Source organism: Podarcis filfolensis (genome assembly GCF_964270895.1).
Source record: "Podarcis filfolensis genome assembly, chromosome: 10".
Lineage (NCBI taxonomy): Eukaryota > Metazoa > Chordata > Lepidosauria > Squamata > Lacertidae > Podarcis > Podarcis filfolensis.
The window spans coordinates 61611244-61621620 of NC_139612.1; the positions used below are offsets into that span (position 1 = coordinate 61611244).

General features: G+C 48.9%; 1 long non-coding RNA gene across 1 annotated transcript; it reads right to left on the reverse strand.

Annotated features, from left to right (window-relative positions):
- Positions 1 to 4139: 4139 nt before the first annotated feature.
- On the reverse strand, positions 4140 to 10046 carry LOC310743191. Its single transcript, XR_014538870.1, has 3 exons — positions 9275 to 10046; positions 8204 to 8686; positions 4140 to 4505 (listed from the first exon to the last, which is right to left on the reverse strand). It is a non-coding gene; the product is annotated as an uncharacterized lncRNA (long non-coding RNA).
- Positions 10047 to 10377: the final 331 nt, after the last annotated feature.

A 10377-nucleotide genomic window follows, 5' to 3' on the forward strand; every position in this document is an offset into this window, starting at 1 on the left:
CGGATGAGCACCCGTGCGCGTGTGCACATGCTATTTCTGGCACTCCTCCAAGTCGGAAGTGTGCTGGAAATAGCGTGTGCGCATGTGCACGGGCACTTCTCCGTCCCACATGCATGCACACACACTATTTCCGGTGCACATTCGGGTTGCAGCAGTGCCTGTGCACATGCGCACAGGTGCCATCAACCCAGAAGTCGGTTCCTGCGCCGTGCCACACTGAACCGCACTGCACCGTGCTGTGCTGGTAAGAGCGGGTGGCGAGGAGTGGCGGGGGGCGGCGGGGGGCGGCAGGGGTCGCCATGGGCCTGTTAGACAAGCCTCATAGACTGCTACTGGCCCACGGACCTTAGATTGCCAACCCCTGCTTTGAATCCTCAAACAAAGGAGAGTCAGTCACTTTCCACAGGAGCCCAGTTGCTTTGTTAGATAGATGGGTGCTCAGCTTCTGGGCTTCCTAAAAGGATCTGGCCAGACAATGTGGGGAAAAGGATATTGGAGCATTGGTCTGATGATCTAGCAGCGTTCTTACTATCTTATTGTCAGGGAACTGCCATCGGCTCAGAGGCGAGAAACAGAAGGGCAGTTGTGTTACAGGGAGCCTCCGAAAATCTTGCGAAGCAGCTCCTCTTCCAGGGAGGAGGAAAGCCCCACCTCCAGTGGAGAAAAGGTTAAAGGACCAGAGGATCCTAGAAAGAGCCTTAACACCGCACCTGAGCAAGCCGGTGAGGAGGGAAACACACCCTTGCCATCGCCCATTCTGTGCAGTAGTTTGGTGCACAGAGAGGGGAGGAGACGGTTGGGGGTAATGAAACTCTTATGTTGGGGGAGGTCCAAAAGAAGACCACTCCCGGATTCTGCTAGCGATTGAGCCAGACGTGAGCTTTGGGGCTCTTCACTGTAAATAGTTTGCACCAAAATAAAACCTGTGAAACGCAGGTCAGAGTCCTGCCTGGTTACTCTCGAGCAACCGCACCAGCACCTGACACTTATGTTCTCCACATCCACGTTGAGCAACAAGCCTTAAGCTCATACCCTCCAATATTTCTCCGATGAAAACAAGGGACGCCCAGTGCTCTCTTTCTAGAAAAAGAGGTGCTGGAACTCACTATGAATACCTCCCTTGTTCTCTTATAATGGCAACGGTGCCCACCTGAGAGGTGCTGGAAATGAGTTCTGGTGAGTTCCAGCTGAAAAAAAAGTCCTTGGGACATCCTATTCCATGCACTTCGACATTTCTCTGATGAAAAAAAGGGACATTTATTTGATTTATTAACTTTATATACTGCCCTATACCCGAAGCTCTCAAGGCGGTTCACAGAAAAGATCACAATATATAAAACCAAAATCAAAACAATAACCCAATAACCCCTCCCTCCCAAAAAAGAACCACATTTTAAAAAGGTATAGGGTGTCAATAAAATCAAGCAAAGGCCTGGTTAAAAAGGAACGTTTTTGTCTGGCACCTAAAGGTGTATAATGAAGGTTACAATGAACTTCCCTGGGGAGAGCATTCCACAAATGGGGAGCCACTGCAGAAAAGGCCCCGTTCTGATGTAGCCACCCTCCTGCCATATCCTCCAACATTTCTCTTATGAAAATAGGGACGGTCTAAAGAAAAGTGGGACATTCCAGGATCAAATCAGAAAATGGGGCGACTTCTGTAAATCTGGGACTGTCCCTGGAAAATAGGGACACTTGGAAGGTCTGTAAGCTGTTTCCAATAGGGTTCATATGACAAGAAATAGGGTTCATATGACCCACTTTACTTCGGGGGGTGCGGGTTTAATATGCTTTATGTAGATCTATTAAAGGAAATGTGCTCTTGAGCTGGCTTACCCAGTACAATGGCATTGCTGCGCACACCATCATCTCTGGCAGGCAGTAATAAGTACGCAAAAAATAAACAAACTTCAGTGGCAATTTCCTTTCTTGGCTCTTTTTCAGAGTAAAAATTGCGAGAGGCCCGGAGTGAAGCCGTTTGTCAAGAGAGGGGAAGAAAGCGGAAACTCGCTGACTTAAGGATCCCGATTCCAGACTTTGCCATGCAATCTTCGGAGGTTTCATACTGAGAGCAAAGTCCCAGCCTGGCACTAGGAACTCATAGCCAGGAAATGTTTGTATTGCAGTCAGAAATTGACACCTGGTTGATCTGGAAAGGAGGCAAACACAGTGCTTCACACCATCAGGTAGGCCCTTCTTGCTTACTCTGCATTCCCCAAGAGCAAATGATACGATGAGGTAGTCTCATTGCAAGGGTATTGTCTGGTTGCCAGTAACTTTCCTTTAATTTAGGGATTGGGAGCCTCAGGTCTGGGGGCTAAATGTGCCCCTTCAGGCATATCTCTCTGGCCCCCAGGGCTCTATCTTGCCCTCATTAGGGGTTTGTAGTTTAGCATTTCCAGTTTCGCCAAATGCTGAGGTATAGTTACCCTTAAACATCAAAAAAGATCATTGCACAAGTGTACTCCAGATAGCCAGTGCAATGCAAGTTGTGTATCTAGAAATGTATGGAGACACATGAGTTCAAACTTAGTATACTTTGCTACAAACTGTCGACATGCAGAGGGCCAGGAGGCCAGCTGGCAAGCCCCAGCTCGGCCGTTTCCATCCACCGGCCCGTGGTGAAGACCATCACCTCTGCTCTGACCTAAGTCAGTGACCCGGGCTTCTGAGCCAGGGTACACTATCAGCAGATCAAACTGTGCACACAGAATAGGCGTGAGGCTTGTGGAAGCATACTACAACTACAGATTTATTAATCATAAATCAGGACAAAGAAACATGTCGTCTCTCTCTCATGTCGTCTCAGAGAGAAAAGCAAAAGCAATACACAACGGAAGTTCCCAGCATACTGTGCTGGAATGTAAACAGACATGTGACACGCAATAATCCCATGCCTGTTCCTTAAGGTGGAATGGAAATGTCAACAGAAACTGTACCATATACAGTCATACCTTGGATCCCGAATGCCTCGCAAGTCGAACCTTTTGGCTCCCGAACGCCACAAACCCAGAAGTGAGTGTTCCAGTTTGAGAATGTTCTTTGGAACCCGAATGTCCGACGCAGCTTCCAATTGGGTGCAAGAGCTTCCTGCAGCCAATTGGAACCCATGCCTTGGTTTCCGAATGTTTTGGAAGTCGAACGGACTTCTGGAACAGATTCCGTTCAACTTTCGAGGTACCACTGTAGCTGCAACTGTCTCATCACAATGGGAATAGTGCCCCCAGGATGAAACAGCATTAGTGCTATGTAATCTGTGAATATATTAGTCACATGAGAGCAGTGGCGGAGGAAGGGGGTGCAGTGGATGCAGCCTGCCCTGGGTGTCATCCCTGAGGGGGGTGACATCACCATCCCACCCCCCTGGGATGCTCACCGCTGGCCACGGGCAGTGCCCCCTGGGATGCTCACCACAGGCGGCACACCCATGGGCGGCACGCCCCACCCCTGGGTGCACAGCATGTGTGCCGCTCTGGGTGCCGGAGCAGCTAGTTCCTCTCTGCATGAGAGGTTTCTCGAACTTCCCGTCCTCTGGGAACCAGTGTGGTGTAGTGGTTAAGAGCGATAGTCTCGTAATCTGGTGAACTGGGTTCGCTTCCCCGCTCCTTCACATGCAGCTGCTGGGTGACCTTGGGCTAGTCACACTTCTTTGAAGTCTCTCAGCCTCACTCACCTCACAGAGTGTTTGCTGTGGGGGTGGAAGGGAAAAGAGATTGTTAGCTGCTTTGAGACTCCTTAGGGTAGTGATAAAGCAGGATATCAAATCCAAACTCTTCTTCTCCATCTTCTCTGATCCCTGGATCTGTTCGCAAGGCCGAAGCAAGAGGTTGCATTTTAAAGATGAAGAACTATGAGAAGGAGCAACAGGGGAAAAGGAAGTGAGGTCAGATGCCTTGAAGTTGCCCATCACAAGCACTAAGCAGTAGACGGAGCTGGCAAACAGGTCACTTGGACACAATCTTTCCCACTATGGTGAGCTGTATTGTGTTTCTATGTATATATTTTTTAAAGTTTCTAAATTACTGTATATGTGTGTGTGAAATATCTTAATAAAACATATGCAAATAAATACATGAATCCTGTTTTCTGATGTATCACCTTTAGTATAGAATGTATTATTTTGTCCACTAAAATGAACGGTATGTTTGCTTTTTTTAAACAAAAATCTTTCTAGGAAACTATTTGTAATTTAACAAAACTCCATAAAAGTAATGGATTCTGAAAGCAAAGTCGCTCTTTGCAGTACACCGTGACTGGAGTTTCATCTATTCTTGGCTGTTTTCATTCAAATAGCGTAAATATTTTGAGTGTCTTCGCCGAGCCAATTTTCAGAGAGGCCTTTTCATTAAACACTTCCAGATTCAGGTGCCTCAAAAGCGTCCCGTATTTCCACATCGGTCTGCTGAATGCCAGGCTCGAGTTACAAAAATGACTGTGCAAGTTGGCTCTTTCAAAGTTAGGCTTTCAGAAAGCATCTTGGGGACTTCTCATCAGGGCCACCAGACCTGAACAATGGAAGAAAACAATATTCAAGCCTATGGACTAGGAACAGTTTCCACTGCCAGGAGACAGCAAACTTCTGTGTACTGGTTATAGTTCTACTTTGGAGCATACAGCTTTGGAGCATACAGTGATTTAAAGAAGTCCCCTATCATGCTGATTGCATGGCTCTAGGATGCTGCAGTCACAAAATTAAAAGACGCCTGCTTCTTGAGAGAAAAGCAATGACAAACCTAGACAGCATCTCAAAAATCAGAGACATCACCTTGCCAACAAAGGTCCATATAGTTAAAGCTATGGTTTTCCCAATAGTGTTGTATGGAAGTGAAAGCTGGACCATAAAGAAGGCTGATCGTTAAAGAATTGATGCTTTTGAATTCTGGTGTCGGAGGAGACTCTGGAGAGTCCCATGGACTGCAAGAAGATCCAACCTATCCATTAATAAGGAAATCAGCCCTGAGTGCTCACTGGAAGGACAGATTGTGAAGCCAATACTTTGGCCACCTCATGAGAGCAGAAGACTCCCTGGAAAAGACCCTGATGTTGGGAAAGATGGAGGGCACAAGGAGAAGGGGACGACAGAGGGCGAGATGGTTGGACAGTTTTCTCGAAGCTACCAGCATGAGTTTGACCAAACTGCAGGAGGCAGTGGAAGACAGGAGTGCCTGGCGTGCTCTGGTCCATGGGGTCACGAAGAGTCGGACACGACTAAACGACTAAACAACAACAACAAGGATGCTGAAGATGGAGACCTTGCTGCTGAAATAGGGATGGGTCATTGACCCCCTATGAGCCCAGGCCATTGCAACCCTGCTTGGAATTCTTCCCAGCCAACAGTCCTTCCCAGGTAACCCCCTCCCTGGCCTTGCTTATCCCCTCCTCAGATAGCTTTACCTGCTTGGATTTGTCAGGAGCTGGAGTCAGGTAAAAAGGTAAAGGTAAAGGGACCTCTGACCTTTAGGTCCAGTCATGACCAAGTCTGGGGTTGTGGCGCTCATCTCGCTTTACTGGCCGAGGGAGCCAGCGTACAGCTTCCGGGTCATGTGGCCAGCATGACTAAGCCGCTTCTGGCGAACCAGAGCCAGAAATGCCGTTTACCTTCCCGCCGGAGCGGTACCTATTTATCTACTTGCACTTTGAGGTGCTTTCGAACTGCTTGGTGGGCAGGAGCAGGGACTGAGCAACGGGAGCTCACCTCGTCGCTGGGATTTGAACCGCCGACCTTCTGATTGGCAAGTCCTAGGCTCTGTGGTTTAACCCACAGCACCACCCGCATCCCTTGGAGTCAGGTGTAGATCAACAATAAAACAATAAAGCAGTGAAGTTAACTCTTTATTCAAAGAAACAAAACAGCAACTCTTCTCAGTAAGGCAGTTGTGAGGACTGAAGGTCACCACGTTCCCACTGCTCTCTAAGGCTCCTCCCCCAATGGCCTAAGGCTCCTTCGTCTTGCCTCTCATTGCCCCACCATCTTCATTTTTCTGCGTGTTCTTGGAGACCGGGGGCAGGGGAGCTGGTCGCAGCAGGAGGGGGAGACTGCCTGGCTTCTTCAGCAGCCTGCCTCACCTCTGTCTCCTGGCCCCTGTCCTCTCCTGCCTCCAAGTCTAGACTGCTCTCTGCCGCAGTCTCTCCCTGCTCACTAAACCCTGTTACCCTTTCAGCTTCCAACACCTCCTCCTCCCAGGCTGCTCCCTCTTCTCCATCTGACCACTCATGCCATCCCATCACCAGTCCCCTGGCTCTGAGCCTTCTTCCCCTGGGGGTTCCCTTGGGGGTTCCCAAATTGATACCTCCCACCACCCCTCCGCATGCAGCCAGACCGTAACAAAACTGCATCCTTAAACCGTGACAATGCCTCTCTAACTTGTCTGGAGGAGAAGTGTGTGTGTGTGTGTGTGGATTTTGCATGGCTTGTGTATAAAGGTGAGAGTCAGATCGTTTGCCTTATCTACTTTTTGCCTCTGGCCCCCAGAAGGCTGTATATGCGTGAATGTGGCCCCTGGGCTGGATAAAGTTTGCCAGTGCCTGGTCTCTGAACTCAGAAATGCCATTCCTGAGGGACGTGCCCCATCAGGCAATAATATGGATTTGCCCGCTACACTCAGAATGGGTGCCTCTGCTCCTTTGTGCACAATAATAGCCTATTGTTTGTCATTTTGTTCTAATTACTCATAAGATATATTGGCTCCATTTATTTTCTATTTGTTTTATGGTCTTGCCCTTATACTGGAAGGAATCAAGCTGTCAAGCAGAGACTGAACATACTCCCTCCCTTGTGGTGGTTGGGGGAGCCGTCTAACCACATCCGGCAGAGGCCAGAGTGCCTAATTTCCTCCGGTGTTCTTGTCCTCCTCGCTGGCAGAATTGGGCAAAAGCCACCCGCCTTGATTTAGAAAATGATGGGAGATCTTTCTCAGACTTGTGGGGAGGGGAGAAATTTGGAGGGGAACTTACAGGAACATAGGAAGCTGTCTTTTTGTTTACACTGGCTCTCCAGGGTGGTTTTTGTTTTGTTTTGTTTTGTTTTTTGTAGGGTGCATTCCTGTTCCTACCTGGAGATGCCGGGAATTGAACCTGGAAGATCTTCTGCATGCAAGGCAGATGCTAAGGTATAGCTGTTCAGACAATCAATTCTGACCTCTTATTGCTCTGCGTCCAGTAAAAAAAATGGACTGAAGATCATCTCAGGGGAGGAGGCAAAGCTAGAGCTGGCAATGGCAAGTTCCTTCTCCAAAGGCAAAGGACAGGGACAAAATGGGAATCACAACTTTTCATGGCATCAATCAATCAATCTTTATTGCGATCAAAGACCAGACAGCAAAGTTAACAGCAACAACATAACTGTTCAGCCTAATCTACATACCATCCTGCATTAATTATTCACACACACCCATTTTATGAAATTTTCTCCATCTCTACTTGCTGACCGACAGTGCAGTCGTAAACTTGCTTGCTAGAGCGCAAGCTGCCATTGAGCTCAGTGCGAATTGCTTCTGAGTCAACGTGCTTAGAATTGCGCTGTAATGGAGCACTTCCTCCATTATCTGCCTAACGTTGTCGACTGAAAGCAGTTCCTGAGCTGAGGAGTTCTTCCAAACCTATGGTCTTAGAACATGTTGCAATAGAGGTCTGCTGTAAAAGGTAAAGGGACCCCTGACCATTAGGTCCAGTCGTGGCTGACTCTGGGGTTGCGGCGCTCATCTCGCTTTATTGGCCGAGGGAGCCGGCGTACAGCTTCCGGGTCATGTGGCCAGCATGACTAAGCCGCTTCTGGCGAACCAGAGCAGCGCACTTGCACTTTGACGTGCTTTTGAACTGCTAGGGTGGCAGGAGCAGGAACAATTAGCAGCAACAGGAGCTCCCCCCGTCGCGGGGATTCGAACCGCCGACTTTCTGATCGGCAAGTCCTCAGTGGTTTAACCCACAGCGCCACCCGCGTCCCAGAGGTCTGCTGAAGGCCCATCTAATCCAGTATCCTCTTCCCACAGTTGCCAAACAGATGCCTATGGAAAGCCCACAAGCAGGACACAAGCAGAGGTCAGCTTTGTCCCCGCTTGTGATTCCCAGCAACTGGCGATCAGAAATTAACTGCTTCCGACAGTGGAGGTAGAATGTAGCCATCGTGGCTGGTCACCACTGATACCCTAATCTAAGGGTCTAATTCCCTTTTAAATCTATCCAAAGGTGATGACCATCACTACACCTTGTGATTCCCAGCAGCTGCTAAGAAGAAGCAAGGGTGGCAATATCAACATTCCAGGGATTTTCTTTTCTTTTTTAATGTCCCTAGTTAACATGCGATCGTTTTCATGGCTTCCCCCTTTGTCCCTCTCTTCTGTCTTTGTTCCTGGCACTCTACGCCTGCGGTTCTCAAGGGAACAGAGAGGCAGATGTGCATCAACCAGTGACGACGTTTCAGTCAACTGTACTTCCGTTCCATTTTTCTGACCTCGGGGAACCATATTTCAAGGAATGCGGTGGGAAGGAGAGAGGAACTTCCAGCTCCTTCCAGAGTTTTGCACTCCTCAGATTGCTTCTGCTTCTCTTCATGCCTCCCCCAGCGCTGCTGCCCTTAAGTGAAAGGAGTTATAGCACAGTGTCCCACGCTTGGATGCATTTATTGCTTTTGAGCCGGAGGGGTGTAGTGGCAGAGTAGGGTCTGGTCTGGGACACCAGGTGTGATGGCCTGGGATTCAGACTCGGAGGCTGAACCTGAGGAATCCCAGCCTGCACAGGAGTCCCCGCCTCCAGAACCAGCTGAGCCGGGGCTGGGGCATGAGCCTGAAGGGTCCTCACCTGTGCCGGATCCTCAGGTGCAGGCATCAGCTGAGTCTGCTCTGGCCCCTGAGGTGATGGAGGACCCATTGCCTGCAGGTGCTCCACTCTCAGCCCTGTCAGGGGAAGCTGAGGTTGCCTCTGGGTCCGGTAACCCTCCAGCCTCTCCTGAGCTGCAGAGGCTCAGGGCAGAAAGGTGGAGGGAACTAAGTTCCCGCAGGAGGAGTGCTCGCCTCCAGGCCAGGAGAGGCGAGTCACCTGTGAACCAGGGCTGCCCTATGCCTCGGGGCAGATAAAAGCCAGCCAGCCCCAGTCCCAGGTTGCGGGAGCAACATTGTTGGTAGCCTGTTCCTGCCTGCACCCTGTCCTGCTCTTCTGCCAGAGTTCCTGACCTCACCCGACTCCCTGCCTTCAGCTCCATACCGCACCCTTGACCTCGGACTGGACTTGGACCTCACCACACGGTTAACCCTTGGGACCACCACACCATGGTTCAAACCCTACTCTGCCATGAAGCTCGCTGGGTTGACCTTGTACCAGTCACTGTCTCTCAGCTTAACCTACCTCACAGAGTTGTTATGAGGACGAAATGGCAAGGGGTAGAAGCTTGCATGCCACATTTTCTCCCTTTGTTCCAGAATTTGTCTGGAATATCCCCTCTTTCCCATCCCAGTTAAGTGAATCCTGAAATGGGGAGAAAGGTGAGCACCCCCATCTCACAAGGCGAGATCTGTTTTACAGGAACCCTCAGGAGAAAACTCAACTCAACACAGCACAGGCATACAACCTACAGCTCAGCAACTGCCCACGTTCCATATTTCTCAAAGGAGCAGTTCTATAGGAATGGTGAAGGACATTCCTGTGCTCTGATGTTCAAATTCCATGGGGCAATGGGGGCAAACAGACTAGGAGAGTGTGTCCTCATTGTCACCTCTAAGCTCTGGCAGAGAATTTTCTCTCAGTGTGCTGCAGGCAGAATCCTGGTCTAATTCACTGACTATCCTGCACGAAGCACGTTGTTACTTGCAGCACATTGGAAGAAATAGCTTTTTGGAGAAATCAAATATAGAAGAGTTTGCAATGGCAGTGGAGGGGCGAGCCTTAACTTGCTGTTCATTCATTCTGCTGTATCACAGACGTATAGATGTCTCATTGTTTCCCTTTCTCCGTGTGTGTCCCTTCTCATCACAATGAATGATTGTGACATGTGCTTTTAGTTTTCATGGGTGGGGGATGACAATAGCTGGAGGGACAGAGAAACCAGTTTTTGAGTCAAGACACCTCTTAAACCATGGCAAATCTGAATGAAGCTCCTCTGCAGTTAATAAAAATAAAAACTTTTATAAAAAATGAACCTGCCTAACAGTACAATCCAGTCTCAAGATACGATACGATAATCTTTATTGTTATTGTCCCATACAGAACAACTAAATTGAAAAAATCTATATCAGATGTTCAAAAACCAACAAGCCTGCTATCCCAGCTATTCCAACCTGGTTAACCCCCTAAAAACTCTTATGCCCCATAATTAAATACAATATTGTGATTCAAGGACCCGCCCCCCTCACTTGGGGATAAGAAAGACACATGGACACAGTATTT